The sequence below is a fragment of the Lepisosteus oculatus genome, chromosome 2, assembly GCF_040954835.1.
Source record: "Lepisosteus oculatus isolate fLepOcu1 chromosome 2, fLepOcu1.hap2, whole genome shotgun sequence".
Taxonomy (NCBI): domain Eukaryota; kingdom Metazoa; phylum Chordata; class Actinopteri; order Semionotiformes; family Lepisosteidae; genus Lepisosteus; species Lepisosteus oculatus.
Window position 1 is genome coordinate 50495480 of NC_090697.1, and position 16538 is coordinate 50512017.

The following is a 16538-nucleotide window of genomic DNA, read 5'->3' on the forward strand; positions in this document are numbered from 1 at the left end:
GGATCCCCTCTCACTCTTGTTGAATGGCAAACAATTCCCCTTACTCTACGCATCGGCGCCCTCCACACTGAGAGCATCCAATTCCTACTCCTCCACTCTCCTTCCCATCCTCTGGTTCTTGGATACCCTTGGTTGAAGATGCACAACCCCCACTTTCACTGGTCCAACAGTGAACTACTCGCCTGGGGACCCAATTGTCATCATCGTTGTCTGCAGTTGCCTCTCAGACTTTCCTCTGTCCACATCTCCCAGGAGGACACCATCGGGATCCCTTGTGTATATTCCGACCTGCACCTCGCCTTCAGCAAGCAAAAAGCACTCTCCTTGCCGCCACACCGTCCCTCCGATTGCGCCATTGACCTTCTGCCGAGAGGAAGAATCTACCTTCTTTCTCTGAATGAATCTGACGCCCTGGAGTCCTACATCCGGGATTCCTCGGAATCTGGCTTCATTCGCCCGTCTACTTCTCCGGCCTTAATGAGATTACTATCAAGAACCGGTATCCCCTTCCACTCATTAACTGCATTGGAATCTCTTCAGGGGGCCTCTGTCTTCACCAAACTTGACCTACGGGGTGCCTACAACCTCATTCGCATCCATGAGGGTGATGAGTGGAAGACAGCCTTCAGGTCATGCCCTTTGGCCTGGCTAATGCTCCTGCGGTATTCCAGGGCTTTATGAATGACATTTTTAGGGACATCATTCAGAAGTATGTTTTGGATTACCTTGATGATATTTTAATTTTTTCTCGCAACATGGATGATCATGTCCTTCACGTCCGCCGAGTTCTCAGTGACTAATCAATAACCATCTCTATGCCAAGTTGGAGAAGTGTACTTTCCATACGTCCAGAATCCACTTTCTAGGATATATAATCTCCTCTCTGGGTGTTGAGATGGACCCTGCTGTCCTGGACTGGCCCACACCCAAGAACCTGAAACAAGTGCAGCCTTTCCTAGGCTTTGCCAACTTTTATCGCTGTTTCATCCGAAACTTCAGTACTGTTGTAGCACCCATCACCTCCCTTACTCCTAAAGGCCCTGGACAGGGAAGGTGGACCCCAGAGGCTGATAGGGCCTTTCGTCGTCTCAAGCAGAACTTTTCCTCAGCCCCAGTTCTCCGTCACCCCGATCCCTCTCTTCCTTTTGTGCTCGAGGTCGATGCCTCCGCTCTTGGGGTCGGTGCCATTTTATCTCAACGCCATGGTCCGAAGGGCACGCCCCATCCGTGCGCCTTTTTTTCAAGATGCCGATCCCCTGCCGAGATGAATTACGATGTTGGGAACAGGGAACTTCTGGCCATCAAGCTTGCCTTGGAGGAGTGGAGACACTGGCTGGAGGGGGCCCTCCATCCCTTTACTATCCTCACTGACCACAAGAACTTGGCCTACCTGCAATCTGCTAAACGCCTCAAGCCCCGCCAGGTTAGGTGGTCCCTGTTCTTCTCCAGGTTCCGTTTTTTCATTACATATACTCCAGGCTCCAAGAATGTCAAAGCTGATGCCCTTTCCCGCCTTCACGACCCCACGGACTCTGAAGACCCTCCAGTGCCCATCGTGCCACCTGACAGGTTCCTCGCAGCTATACATTAGGACATCAAAGACAAGGTGAGACGGGCTCTCCAAAACCTAACAGTTCCTCCCCTGTGCCCCCCGGACCGACTCTTTGTTCCTGATTCAGTGCGCTCCGCAGTTCTTCAATGGGCCCAGTGACTCCCGCTTCGCAGCTCGCTCTGGCACCCGTCATTCCATCGAATTAATCTCCAGGGACTTCTGGTGGCCTTCCCTAAAGTCTGATCTCCCGAAAAGCCACGGTAAAACGACAATCATTGTGGTCATCGACCGTTTCTCTACAGCTGAGCATTTTGTTCCTCTTCCAGAGAGATGGCAGACCTTTTTGTCCAGCATGTTTTCTGCCTCCATGGCATTCCGAAGGATATTGTTTCTGAAAGGGGTCCACAGTTCATATCTAGATTTTGGAAGGCTTTCTGCCAGACCTTAGGGGCATCCTCCTCCCTCACTTCTGGTTACCACCCCGAAGCCAATGGTCAGGCGGAGAGGATTAACCAGGACCTGCTGACTTACCTTAGGTCCTACGTCTCCGCTGCCCATGATAATTGGGCTTCCCTTCTCCCCTGGGCTGAATATGCCCACAATTCTCTATATACCTCCTCCACTGACATGTCTCCGCTCCTTTGTTCACTGGGCTATCAACCCTCGCTCTTCCCCGACACTATTCCCGACTCTGATGTCCCTGCTGTTCAGGCATATTTTTCTTCCCTCCCGGAACTCTGGAAGAAGGCCAGGACTGCTCTGCTTAAGACCTCTCGGAGACAGAAAACGTCTGCTGATAGACTCGGACACCCCTTTCCCCGTCTACGTCAAAGCCAATTCGTCTTGTTGTCATCCAAGAATATTCCACTCCAGCAACCTTCCCGCAAGTTGGGTCCTCGCTTCACTGGGCCTTTCAGAGTACTATCCCGTGTTACCCCTGTTTCTTACCGCCTTGCCCTCCCCCTCACCCTCAGGATTCACCCCCCCCTTCCATGTTTCCCTCTTGAAGCCTTACCACAGATCCCTACTTTCTGCTCGTCAACGTCGCCCGCCTCCCCCCCGACTAATGGACGGATTTCCCACCTATACTGTGAATAAGATCTTGGACACCCGATGGCGTAGAGGTATCCGCCAGTTTATGATTGACTAGGAGGGTTATGGTCAAGAGGAACGTTCCTGGGTTTCTGAAGTGGACATCCTGGATCAAAATCTCATTCAAGACTTCCTTCGCACCCATCCCGCTTTCGCTATCGGGTCGTCGACCCTGTGGGGGGGGTAGGGGTACTGTTACGCATTCCACTCGCGCCTCTGTTCCTTCTTGCATTCCCACGTGCACACCCTGTAACACAAGCTCACGCTGCGAGTGTCCCTCTTGAACCTGGAGATGGTCACCTTCTCCTCCTCTTGGCTCTCAGCTTGCTCACAGTATGTACAGGCTTTATCTATACATGGACACCAAGACAGAACAATTACGTTGGTGTGCTGAGCCCAGGACCATGCTTGACTGTGAACTAATAATATTGCTGCAGGGCCTGCAGTCGCTGGGCTTCCCCTCTGACTCCTTGAATACCAGCAGCCACTGTAGCAAAGCAGATCAAGAACAACTTCCCGTAGAGCTAGGGCAGTGCCAGATTTCTCATTAGTGCCTACAGTCTGCCTAGGGCCTACGAAAGTTTAAGGGCCTATGAAGGAGGGAAACTAGTGACTAACGAAAAATGAGGTGGAACAACATGCTTGCGATCAACTCTAGGTGTTCCAAATGAATAATCATATGCTATCTATCGGCTGTTCTAGAAACTAGTAGTATCGAAGTGATGGTCACTTGACTTGATCATCAATCACTTGGTTTAGGATTAGAATACTGTATTGCCCGCTTTAGAGGCTGCACCCCCCCCCCCTTAGCCCTAAGTGCCTGCACCGCAGGCTGGGGGCAGCGCCCATGGGGCTGGACTTGAGGTCAGTGTGTCAACTGGAGATTGACCTGGCAGTGTAAATAACGTAGAGAGTTTTAAGGAACCATTGTAAATAGTTGTCAGTGTTTGCTGCTTTGTCCTTGTAACCCATCGTGAACTGAAGTTCCCCTTCTTAATCCTTACCCAGTGTGTGTGTAACCCCTTTGAGGAGTTTTAATCTCTGTCTGTCAAAGTCCAATGGGCGGAATTAAATAAAGGTACGGTTGCCGGATTATCAGGGGTGTGCGAGCTTCATTCTGTGCGAATCCCCAGGTCATTACAATAGTTTAAAGTGCATCATGTCAATCGACATAATTCACATTTTTTGCACATTTCAGAGTGACAGTGCCTAGGGACTATGAACATCAAAATCCAGCCCTGAGTTGGGGGTAGAAGTGGCACACAGCCTGGACCAGATCCAGGTGCATGATACACCTGGTGCATGATACAGTAGTTTATCTCAGAGCGGCCCAGTACCCAGCTGAAGTAGGCGATAACGTCTTCTTCCTCAGGTTCCTCCTGAGCGAGCACTGCCCCAATGCGCACATTTGTGTCTGTATCTAGCACAAGGGGTTTGTCAACAAAGGGAAAGGTCAGGACTGGGGACTGGGTGAGACTTTTCCTGAGGGCACTGAGGCCTCCTTGCACTCCTAAGACCACCTGAAGGAACCCCTTAGTCATAAGCTAGAGCAGCAGGGCAGCCAGATCTACAGTTCCTCTAACAAACCTGCGCTTATAGGATGTCAGTCCTTGGAATCCTCAAAACACCTTCAATGTGCTGGGCTATAGCCAGATCATCGCTGCCTTCACCTTCCCCAAGTAGTGGAGACCCCCCTGGTGACTCTGATTCCCATGGATACACTGAAGCACTAGCCTCAGGTTCACCTGGGTTTGTCAAAATCGGACATATGGACTAGGAGGTCGTCTAAGTAGACTACACATTCTGACTGTGGCACAGTAGCACCCTTCCCAGCATTCTCTCCATCAGCCACTTAAAGATAGCCAAAGTGCATGACCTGGAACTCACATAACTCCCTTCCCAGCTCCCCATCTCCATCTGCCGTCAAAGCAGGCTTATTTGATCATTTAATTGAAAAATTATTTCGGTGCATGTGTTTTTAAGTACTAATGTTTTATTTCCTGAGCACGAAGCAGCTTTTTGACTTACAGTGATGTCTTGGTGTAGCAGGGCAGCTAGATTTAGGTGGAAAGAGGGCAGAGCCAATTCATTCTGCATGAAGAAATTAAGGAATTAGCTGCACCTCTACAGAGTTTTGTGTAAAAGCTATACAGAAGAGCAGGGGAGTGTCTTATTAGACCCTAATTAGTGAGTCAAATAGATCTCAGGGTGATACTTAACAAGAAAACTTATTCCAGGTTAAAAAACTAACAATTTGCATTTGTTAGTAACAGCCTCGGTCATAGTCATGTCAGCTGCTGGTAAAACAAGACAATATTTGGTGGTCTGGCCAAACAGGTTTGAACAGGTGTGGATTTTTCTCTGTTATTAAGAGGATAAAGTAGGGACCTAGATGAGCTTCCTAGGGACCTTCATTAAGGTGGGAAGATTGCAGTACATCAGCTTGTTTCACTTACCATCTAGTCTCCTCAATAGAGACAGTTTATGTCCACATCCCCAAACCACGCTTCCAATTAAGAGGGAGATCTGTTACATCTGGTGGCAGCAGTGAAAGGCCGCTCATACAAACCACAGAACCCAGATTATTATATTTTCTGGTAAGAATCATAGAGAGGACTGTAACAGCAATAATACAGGCCGTGGCCATACAACAAGAAACTAATAGAACACAACAAGAGGTGAACAGTATATTGCAGGAGGCGATTGTAGCTCAACGGGAGGCAATTGCAGCTCCGCAAGATGCTTCTAGGGTCCTGCTGGACAAACTAACTTCTCAATTGATTCCAAGTACAGAAACCAAAGAGGTAGGATGGGGAATTAGTGCCGCACTTCCTGCACAAGTGTTACAAAAGATGACAACAGGAGATGATGTACATTTTGAAAAGACTGCAGAGAGACAGGGCTGGGAGAAAGATCAGTGGGCCAATATGGTTGCCTCATTTTTAATTAGGGAAGGTCAAAAGGCTTATTTTGATCTGAAATCTTCTGACGCTTCCTGTTGTGATCTCCTGCAATGCGAGATTCTAGTGAGTACAAGACTTTCTAGCCATGTAAGAGCACAGTATTCCCATACTTAGAAATAAAATATCTCTGCGTCACTAGATCTCAAATGTTGGATCTAATTCACTTAGCCCCTGTAAATAATGTCTTCACCCTGTGGTTAATTCAGCTGCAAAATTAGTGGAAATGCTGGTATTGGAAGCATATCTCTTTAGTTTGTTGTCAGACTTCAGATATACAGTAGCATAGGACAAGGAGGCCTTCAATACGTGAATGAATTGCTGCAAAAGAGCTTGCTACCAAACCTGGCACTGGCATGAACAGAAAGGGGCAGAGGTACGAAGAACATAAATCTCCCCATTCTTCCTCAGGTAATAAACTGAGGTATTCACTTGTAACATAGCAACACAAAGTCAAAAGGTAGTGTGTATATTAAAACAGGGCAGGTAGAAAAAATCTACGAAGAAATTAACCTTTGGGATTTATATGAATGACCTCAAAATAGAGTGTTTTGTCTATCAATAGCATATGGAATACTTTTGATAGCCATGGTAGAGCATGTGTTCTGCGTGGTCTCTCAGCTTTTCAGCAAAATATCAGAGTTTTTTATGAAAACATACAGCATGGTGCGTGCTCTGTCAGTACAACTAAAATAGTACAAAATGGGCTTTAGATAGATAGATACTTTATTGATCCTGTGAGGGAAATTGCAGTGCTTAACACAGTAGCTTAACACAGTCAACACAGCACAGTGTAACGAAATGATACAATAATACAGTACAGTCTTATAGCAGAAGGCAAGAATAACCTCCTGTAGCGCTCCCTGTCGCACCATGGTTGGATCAGCCTATTGCTGAACATGCTCTTAATTTTAACAAGCATGTCATAGAGGGGATGGGAAACGTTGTCCATGATGGCCTCTACTTTGGACACCATTCTCCTCTCAGCCACTACCTCCAGGGGGTCCAGATCAGACCCAATGACAGAGCTTGCTCTTCTGATTAACTTGTTCAGCCTGTTACCATCCCCTGCTCTAATCCCAGAGCCCCTGGATAGCATAGCATCTTACTGCATAACTTGAAGGACCTGAGCCTCCTCAAGAAGTAAAGTCGGCTCTGACCCTTCTTGTAGATGGCCTCAGTGTTCTTAGACCATTCCAGTATGATTATGTGTATGAGTCCACTATCTCCACGCCACTCCCATGGATGTAGACAGGAATAGGTTGGACCCTTTTCCTCCTGAAATCTATCACCAGCTCCTTCATCTTTGCCACATTCAATTGCAGGTGGTTCTCCCCACACCACTCCACAAAGCTGCTGACCAGTCCTCTGTACTCTTCCTCCTGCCCACAATTGTAGAGTCGTCTGAGAACTTCTGCAGGTGGTACAACTTTGAGTTGTACAGTATTTCATGTCCTTTAACATGAAAAGGTATGAAACACTGAAAACTGTACTCATGTTTATTCTTTAAACCAGTAAGTATGGAAGGAAACCAGAATACCTGCAGGAAACTCATGCAAACACAGGTAGAACATAGAAACTCCACACGGATAGGAATTGAACTCAGGGCCCCAGAGTTGCAAGTTAACAATGCTAACCATTATGAGACTGTGCCACCACACAGTGGAGTTACTCTGGTTTATTTGTGAACTTGAACTAGAACTTTATTCCCATATGTAACCAGTACATGTACTGGTACAATGGAATTCTTACTTATAGAAAGTCTCTCGATGGTTAAAAAAGTGTAAAAACACAAAGTGCAGACAGCACAAGACAATAAACAAACAAACAAACAAACAAACAGATGTTTGTGCTCCACAGGATTACTAGTAAAGCTATCGTTCTGGTGGCCCTGTAGAAATTATCCTGCTAGAGGATGGAGGTGCCTGGTCAAGTAATCCTGCTGAAATTCACTAAGTGCCCCTGTCCTTGGAGATCTACTTTGTTTGATCTGCTTCATTAATCTGTCCTTTTAGCTGCTAAAATTAAGCTACCAGTTGAATTACTTTCTGTTAAGATCCCTGCCTCCCGGCAACGGAAGAGGCAGAAGTAGGCGTAGCCCTACTCCATCAGTTTACCTATTAGTTTTCCTATTCACCACCACACCCCCGTCTCATCCTACTTAAACACCTGTCTTTCCCTACCTCCTTGCTCAGTATTGGTTTTCCCTTCGAGCTTCCTGGTTGCACTACTCCTTCTTCTACCTTGTGTTCTTCTTGGCTTTCGGTTTACGGTTTTTCCCCTTTTGACTACGGCTTTTTGGATCACGGCTTGGCTTCATTACTCACGCTCTGTTTTGGATCTCTGGCTACCCCTGGACTATCGGATTGCTCTATTGTCTACGATTTCGGATCACGCTTTGGCTTCGGTAACTCGTTCCCTTTTGGATCTCTGGCTTCCCCTGGACTCTCGGCTCGTTCCTTCGACTACTGCTTTCTTTGGATCATGGCTAGGCTTTGTCAGCTCCTGCAAGTGGGTTCACTCACTGGTTTCGGTTTCTCTTACCGAATCCATAACAGAATACTGAGCCACTTAACATGGACCCAGCGGAGCAAGAGGAGATTCGCTCGGTTTTGGATCAGCACTGGCAAGCCTTACTCCAGCTACAGGCTTCCGTACAACAGATCTCTGCGCACCTGTCGGCAATGCCGCCCACCGGCAATCGAGGAAGCAACGCTGGAGCTACCGCTTCGGCTCCGCCCCCGCCAGCTCCTACACCTGCCCCTCGACCTCTTCCACTAACTCCACCTGACAGGTTTGACGGCAACCCTACGAAATGTCGGGGCTACTTAGCACAGTGTGCGCTGGTTTTCAGGCTCCATCTGGAAACTTTTTTTTCTCCTCAGGACAAGATCGCCTTCATAGTTTCACTGTTAACTGGCCGTGCTTTGGAATGGGCTACTGCTCTACTCGATTGCAGGGCTCCTGAAGTTCAGGATTATGATCTCTTTTTAGGAAAATTTAAGGGGGTTTTTTGTCATCCCGTAGTTGGTCAAGACTCCGCCTTCCGCCTCTCCTCCATCCACCAGGGCCGCCGGTCTGCACAAGATTATGCTATAGATTTTCGAGTAGCAGCAGCGGAGACTCAGTGGGATGATGAGGTCCTTATTTTTCTTTTCCGTCAAGGACTTCTTCAAGTGAAGAAATAAAGGACCACCTGGTAAATATGCCGCAATTTGGCAGAACCTTGGAGGAAGTAATTTCCCAGGTGTTGGAATTAGAACTCAGAATTCGTCAAAGGAGTGCTGAAAGATCTCGGACCCCAATACTAGAGGCTCCTAGGCCATCACCTATCAGATCTTTAGACTCAGAACAACCTATGGAAATAGCCCGCACCCGGTTAACCCCTGAAGAACGAGAGAGGCCCAACGAGAGGGTCGCTGCATGTACTGTGGGAAATTAGGACACTTTAAAGCTGCCTGCCCTGCTTCATACTCATCCTTGAGGTGCCGCCCACCTTCTCAGGATCCTAAGGTGAGTGAGATAACTCAATCCCCTCAGTTTTCCTCAGGATTTTTTATTCTATCTACACTATTCTGGGGTAATGAAAGGAAACCTCTTCTTGCATTTATTGACTCAGGGGCGGCAGGAAACTTTATAAACGCCTCCATCGCTCGAACTTGGAACTTACCCTTGACCCTGGTGACTACACCTCTTCGTGTTCAATCTATTGATGGTTCCCCCGTATCTCCAGGATTTATTAGGTGGCAAACTGAAATTATAAGCTTGCAGATTGGCGCCACCCATGTGGAAGACATCTGGTTTTATCTCCTTGAGACCCCAACACATCCCCTTGTACTAGGCTTTCCTTGGCTACAACAGCATGACCCTAACATTTTTTGGTCCCGTAAAGAAATTTTAGCTTGGGGACCCAGATGTATTAGAAATTGCTGTCTACCCATAAGAATTGCACTCACGGCGACGTCCCCTTCCGGGGTTCCTACCATACCCCCTCAATATTCTGATCTACACGAAGCATTTAATGAGCAGGAGGCCTTGGCCCTCCCACCTCATCGACCATATGATTGTGCCATTGACCTTTTGCCAGGTACTATCCCTCCTAAAGGTCATATTTTTCCGCTCTCCAATTCTGAATCTGAGGCCCTGAAAGTTTACATACATGATTCTCTGAAGGCTGGACTTATACGTCCATCCACTTCACCAGCATGTGCCAGTTTTATTTTTGTGGAAAAGAAGGATGGTGGGCTCCGTCCCTGCATCGACTATCGTGGCCTCAACGAGATCACAATCAAGAATCAGTACCCTTTGCCTCTAATTCCAGCAGCACTTGAGTCTGTGGATGGGGCCAAGATCTTCACCAAACTGGATTTACAAGGGGCCTATAATCTAATCCACATTCGGGAAGGGGATGAGTGGAAGACAACCCATGGACATTACGAATATTTGGTCATGCCTTTTGGTTTGGTTAATGCCCCAGCAGTGTTTCAGTCTTTTATTAATGACATCTTTCGTGATTTCTTACAAAGATTTGTCTTGGTTTATTTAGATGACATTCTAATTTTTTCTAATTCCTTCCAGGATCATGTTCTCCATGTCAGAGAAGTACTCTCCCAGCTCATTAAGAATAAACTTTATGTCAAACTGGAGAAGTGCACCTTCCATGCTTCGAAGATTCATTTTTTAGGTTACGTCATCTCTCCAGAGGGGGTGGAAATGGATTCGAGTAAAGTCTCTGCGATTACTGATTGGCCCACACCCAAGAATCTCAAACACATACAACGATTTCTGGGCTTTGCTAACTTTTACAGGAAGTTTATTCGAAACTTCAGCTCGGTGGTCACTCCAATAACCTCTTTAACTCGTAAAGGACCAAGACAAGGCAAATGGACCCCTCAAGCAGAAGAAACATTTCAGCGACTGAAACACCTATTCACAACAGCCCCCATCCTAAAACACCCTGATCCTACTTTGCCTTTTGTGGTCGAAGTGGGTGCTTCTGGTCATGGTGTGGGTGCTGTTCTCTCTCAACGTCATGGAGAAAAACAGATGCTTCACCCCTGTGCCTTCTTCTCTAAGACGTTATCCCCTGCACAAATGAACTATGACGTTGGTAACCGTGAGCTCTTGGCCATTAAGCTGGCATTGGAGGAATGGAGGCACTGGCTAGAGGGTGCTCGTCACCCATTTTTGATTTACACTGATCACAAAAACCTGGAGTATCTGCAATCGGCCAAACGTCTTTGTCCTTGCCAGGCTAGGTGGTCCCTTTTTTTTACCGGGTTTAATTTCTTTATCACCTACACTCCAGGTTCTAAGAACATCAAAGCAGACGCTCTCTCACGGATCCACGACCCTCCTGAGGCCGAATTGATTCCAGAACCCATCATCCCGTCTGGTAAGTTCCTGGCAGCTGTAAGATGGGACATTGAGGTAATTGTTCGACGAGACGGTTCCTCCTCAGTGCCCTCAGGACAAATTATTTGTCTCTAATCCAGTCAGATCTGCAGTTTTACAACAGGGACATGACTCCCGTTTCGCTGGACACCCTGGATTCCAGCGTACCTTGGATTTCATCTCCAGAGACTTCTGGTGGCCAACTATGGCCAAGGATGTCAAGGAGTATGTCCAGGCCTGCTCTATCTGTTCTCAAATGAAGTCTTCCCGGATGAGGGTGGCGGGCCTTCTTCAACCCTTACCCATCCCTAACCGTCCCTGGACCCACCTCTCAGTTGATTTTATTACTGACCTTCCACCTAGTCATGGACACACAACTATTATGGTAGTGGTAGACCGCTTCTCCAAATCTGCTCATTTTATTCCCCTGCCATCTTTACCTACAGCTCGAGAACTAGCAGAATTGTTTGTACTGCATATCTTCCGACTGCATGGCATCCCGAAAGATATTGTTTCAGATAGGGGCCCTCAGTTTGTCTCCCGATTTTGGAAGGCCTTCTGTAAGTCGCTGGGCGCTTCAGTTTCACTTACTTCAGCTTATCACCCTCAGGCCAACGGTCAGATGGAACGCATGAATCAGGAACTGCTGACCTACTTACGGACTTATATCTCCTCTACCCATGATAATTGGGTGTCCTTGCTTCCATGGGCAGAGTATGCACACAATTCATTGTATACCACATCTACTGGCATGTCTCCCTTTAAGTGTGCCTTAGGTTATCAGCCTCCTCTTATCCCAGACTCCCATCCCAACACGGAGGTCCCATCGGTTCAGGACTATATCACAAACCTGCAGACCTTCTGGAGGAAGGCCAAAGCCACCCTTCTTCGCACCGCAGCTCAGCAGAAGAAGGTGACTGATCGGCGCCGTCGTATCCCACCCAGATTTCGACGTGGTCAGTTTGTTTGGTTGTCTACCCGCAACCTTCCTCTTAAGCAAACTTCTGGCAAGCTTGCTCCCAGGTACATTGGTCCTTTTCGTGTCCTCACCCAGATTACCCCAGTTTTGTGGTCGAAGTGGGTGCTTCTGGTCATGGTGTGGGTGCTGTTCTCTCTCAACGTCATGGAGAAAAACAGATGCTTCACCCCTGTGCCTTCTTCTCTAAGACGTTATCCCCCTTATCCCCGGTAAGCCAACTTACCGGCTGGCCTTGCCTCCTACTCTTCGGATCCACCCTACTTTCCATGTTTCCCTCCTTAAGCCCTTTCACAGATCCACCCTGTCTAAACCGCAACAAAAACCCCCACCGCCTCGAGTAATTGATGGACTCCCTGCTTACACTGTCAATAAAATCCTGGATTCCCGACGGTCTCGTGGATCCCTACAATATCTAGTCGATTGGGAAGGCTACGGTCCGGAGGAGCGTTCGTGGGTTCCGGAGATGGATATTCTGGATCCCAACCTCATCCAAGACTTCCACCTTAACTTCCCAGATCGTCCCGCTAGGTCTTCAGGAGCCGCCCGTAGAGGGGGGGGTAATGTTACGATCCCTGCCTCCCGGCAACGGAAGAGGCAGAAGTAGGCGTAGCCCTACTCCATCAGTTTACCTATCAGTTTTCCTATTCACCACCACACCCCCGTCTCATCCTACTTAAACACCTGTCTTTCCCTACCTCCTTGCTCAGTATTGGTTTTCCCTTCGAGCTTCCTGGTTGCGCTACTCCTTCTTCTACCATGTGTTCTTCTTGGCTTTCGGTTTACGGTTTTTCCCCTTTTGACTACGGCTTTTTGGATCACGGCTTGGCTTCGTTCCTCACGCTCTGTTTTGGATCTCTGGCTACTCCTGGACTATCGGATTGCTCTGTCTACGATTTCGGATCACACTTCGGCTTCGGTAACTCGTTCCCTTTTGGATCTCTGGCTTCCCCTGGACTCTTTGCTCGTTCCTTCGACTACTGCTTTCTTTGGATCATGGCTAGGCTTTGTCAGCTCCTGCAAGTGGGTGCACTCACTGGTTTCGGTTTCTCTTACCGAATCCATAACACTTTCAATTAATTACATCTAAAAAATGCTTGTTTTTTATGTTTTGTATAGCCTTTTATATTATATACTTTATTATGTAAGCTATAAGCTCTATATATATAGCCAGCGCTTTGCATTTTAGCTTGTGGGCTTACTTTCATATATTTGTATGTATCAGTAAATCATACTCTTGTACTTCTAGTGACTAATAAGTTTCTAATTGGTGACTATTTTTTTTTGCTATAAATATTTTCATCACACAATCCATTGGTTTTGAACTTGTCCTCAGCTTAGTTATGTTTAAAAAAATATAATACAATTTTATGATATGTGTGTTAGTTACAGACTACATTTAATGTAATACTTTAGGTGGGTAGCTGGATCAGCATGTGTAGGCTGCAAAGGAACAAGTAAAGGTTTATTCCATGCTGAAAAGAGACACAATGTTTCGGCTTCTTCAGGTGTGCAGAACTCTGTGTCTCTTTTTTGTTCTTTTCAGCATAGAAAAATATATAGAAAATGTCTCTTACCATTTACTGTAGTCTGGAAATAACTAAAGCTAGAAATTTTGTTATGTAGTATATTTCTGTGTTACGGTGTATTTTACCTGTTAAAGTATAAAAACACGGGCTATATTTGCTTCATAATGCCACAAAATGCCACAAAATAAATGAGAGCCCATCTCCCTATTCTAAAATTCACCAACCAAACAGGAGAGGCTGGTTTAATCTGAAGGATTATTCACTCGGGAACTCCATATTCCCTAAAAGCTACAGAATAGCAAGCTATTTTAGCAAAGGTTCAAATAAGTAGATCCAACCGGGTCTTTTCAGAGGAATTCAAACAAGGACCTCTCGGCTAGCACACGCTTTCAGTGTTTCCTCCCCACCCCCACTTCTTGTGGTCTCCTTGTGGTTGCACAAGGAAGTAAACATCTCTTGGTCTGAAGCTCTAGGAAGTAGAAATATTGACAGTAGTTACTGTAGGTATTAACCATTGTGTCTAGATTCCTTGACGACTCCATTATCACCTTCTTCAGCCTGCAGCAATATGATAAAATCAGATTAAATGAATGCAATTAATATGTAGTATTTACTAATGCTATAAGCCTTAACAAGTGACCTAGAAGCATCAAATCCTGATATTTTTGGTTGTAGAGAAAAACAAGGGATCTGTAGTCCTTTAGACTTGTCTAATAAGTGAAATTTTAAATTAAAACAGTTACATATATTACCTATTGTTGACCTGTGAGGCAGTGTTTGCAGGTCTGAATGTTCAATTCAGTAAATATGCGTTTTTCCTGAATCAAAAGATAGATCGTTTTGAATTGTGCAATCAAGAGGTTAAACTGTTTGTGATTTTCTGGATTTAAACAATCTGTCTGACAGTTTCAGAAGTAATTAAACCACATGCCCAGTTGCTGTATAATCCAAATGCCCTCACCCAAGTCCACATTAAAACCCTTGGCAGACAGAAGACAGACGATGGGGAAATTGTGACACTAATATGAAGCAGAATTTCTAAGTAGAATTACAGATATCATTCTTAACAGATCATGTATTCTGTAAGGTAACAAGCACAATTCCTTTGCACCGGTTTGTAGATTTCCCATGCCATTTTACCCATGGAGGAGAAGAGTGGTATTGTAAGTGAAATCACAAGACATATTTGTCTCTCAGACTCTTTTTTCCAGTTAAAAACTACACAGTAACTGCAGAGTATCTGTCCTTCAGAAGTCATGACTAGGCTTGAAATGCTGGAAGTGGTACTGAGAACTAATAGGGTCCTGATTGCTTGTACTTAGAAATTGTACAAAATGTAGCTAGCACTTGGTGCATGAGTAATACACCAGTGGCCAATACAATTAAATAGCCTTTTTTGGAATGAATCAGTGCACTTCTATTTTCATGTTTAACACTAACTCATGTATATTATAGCAATATAGTGTTTTACTCAGAAATATTTATTATGTATTAGATCTGACTAGAAGGTAAGGTCAGAATGCTCAAGATATCAAGATTTCTAACACTCTTATTAGAAAGTAACTAAATCCATTTACTTTGGCTAACCAAGTCTAAAAACACAAAGTGTATATTTCAGTCCTTGCAATGAATTAGTCTTTTTGGTATTACTGAATACATAATTGAGAAAACAAATATTAATTAAGTATAACTCCTTTTGGGGTATTAATCCATACTTGTGTACAGTAAACCCTGATTTGAAACAATATATAAATGCACTCATACAGTATGTCTGTAAGGCACAAGATCGCACAGCACCATTTTAGAGAGGTATAGGCAGTGCAGAGCAGCAGCATTACCACCACATAGCCAGAACCCATCAGATCTCAGTAGCTATGCAAGGCTGGTTTTGGTCAGTACTACAACTGGAAACTATCACACCCTCTGCAGCCAGAGGGCGCTCCTTCTCTGTCCTGTCTCTCATTTCCGGTTCTTGGCTGTCCTTCCGGTGTTTCTCTCTCTCTGGGGCTATATATTTCTGGGGCTTTCATTCTGCCTTCACTCAGCATTGACGTTCGGATGTCCTGAGACCCGCCTAGCACCAGGTCACCCCACGTCCGCTACCTGAGGGCATAGGTTTCTACACGGCATTCCCTGAACAACTGAACCCGGGCTAACCTCCGTCCCGCCGCTACACATAGGGTCTTTACGCTCCCCTGTCATTCCACAGTTCGTCCTTTCCGACATCCGTGACAGAAACGTCTAAAGAAAAGGAGGTTGTTGCTGTAAGTGGTGTTGGTGAACTGGTAGGTGGTACTCTTCCCTTTACACAAGAATATCCAAACGAATGCCCAGTATGGTGACTGTGCTGTAAGGCGAGCAGACATGTCTTTCAGATGAAATATTAATTGGAGGGGTGTTATTAATGATCCCATGATACCATTTGTGTCACGCCCCACACTCTCCCTCGCAAACGACGTCACATTCCCAGAACCTCTGCTTCCCAATCTCATCCCTGATTGAACCCAGCACATTCTCACATGCACCACATTCCTCAAATTCTCACTCCCTAACCAATCATCCAATCACACCCCTTTCCTTTCAGTATTTTAACCCCCTTCGCACACCTTCCCACGCTCACTATTGAGAAGCCTTCATAGTATTCTCCAGTGCGCGTTTCCAAACTTTTTGACTGATCTCCCGTTACGAATCTTCTGCTTCCGCCTCCACTTTGCACTTCCACCGTCTCCCCCACCTGCAGCTCCTGCCCCTTCACCCCCCTTCAAACACAAATTAATCTTCTACCCTCTCCCCTCCCGGAAAAATTTGATGGTGACTCCTCCAGCTGTCAGGGCTTTCTGACTCAATGTCAGATGGCTTTCCACATCCCCCCAGAGTGCTTCCCCACCGATGGAGAAAGAATTGCTTTTATGGTATCTTGCCTCTCTGGACGAGCTCTGGAATGGGCTGGACATCTCCTCTCTCGAAACGCTCCTGGGACTGCCAACTTCCACCTTTTTCAGACAGCTCTACAATCTGCCTTTGGGCAGTTGCAC